Source organism: Oppia nitens, unplaced genomic scaffold, assembly GCF_028296485.1.
Source record: "Oppia nitens isolate AA-2021 unplaced genomic scaffold, nextdenovo-longstitch-racon4-pilon3 scaffold6_pilon_pilon_pilon, whole genome shotgun sequence".
NCBI lineage: Eukaryota > Metazoa > Arthropoda > Arachnida > Sarcoptiformes > Oppiidae > Oppia > Oppia nitens.
In genome coordinates, this window is record NW_026533250.1 from 6,987,501 (window position 1) to 6,988,013 (window position 513).

A 513-nucleotide genomic window follows, 5' to 3' on the forward strand; every position below is an offset into this window, starting at 1 on the left:
TGTGTGTGTGTGTGTGTGTGTGTRTGTGTGTGTGTGTGTGTGTATGTGTGTGTGTCGATCGACTACTAAATAAGACACCCCATTGACAGCCTCCCCCTCCCGGTTCCCTATCAAATAACACCGCTATTTATATATATACAGTATATATCGTATACATGTATATATATCGATCAAAAACAGTATAAATTTTTATTTATTTATTATTTTTTTTTTTTTTTTGGTTCAATACAGTAGTTATAGTATTAAACGGTTGAACTTTAAAACTAGTTTTGTTTGTTTTGTTTTTTAAATAAAAAATATATTATATTATACTATACAGTGTATATGATATAAACAATGTATGATATAATATACAGTACTGTATAATATAATAATTTATAATACTCTAGTATTATTAAATTTATTATTAATTATCCCTCAAAAATAATAAATAAATTGTTTATTATGTTAAATACATTGTACTGTAGTAGTAGTAGTAGTAGTAGTAGCATATTGTTAATGATGATGATATTT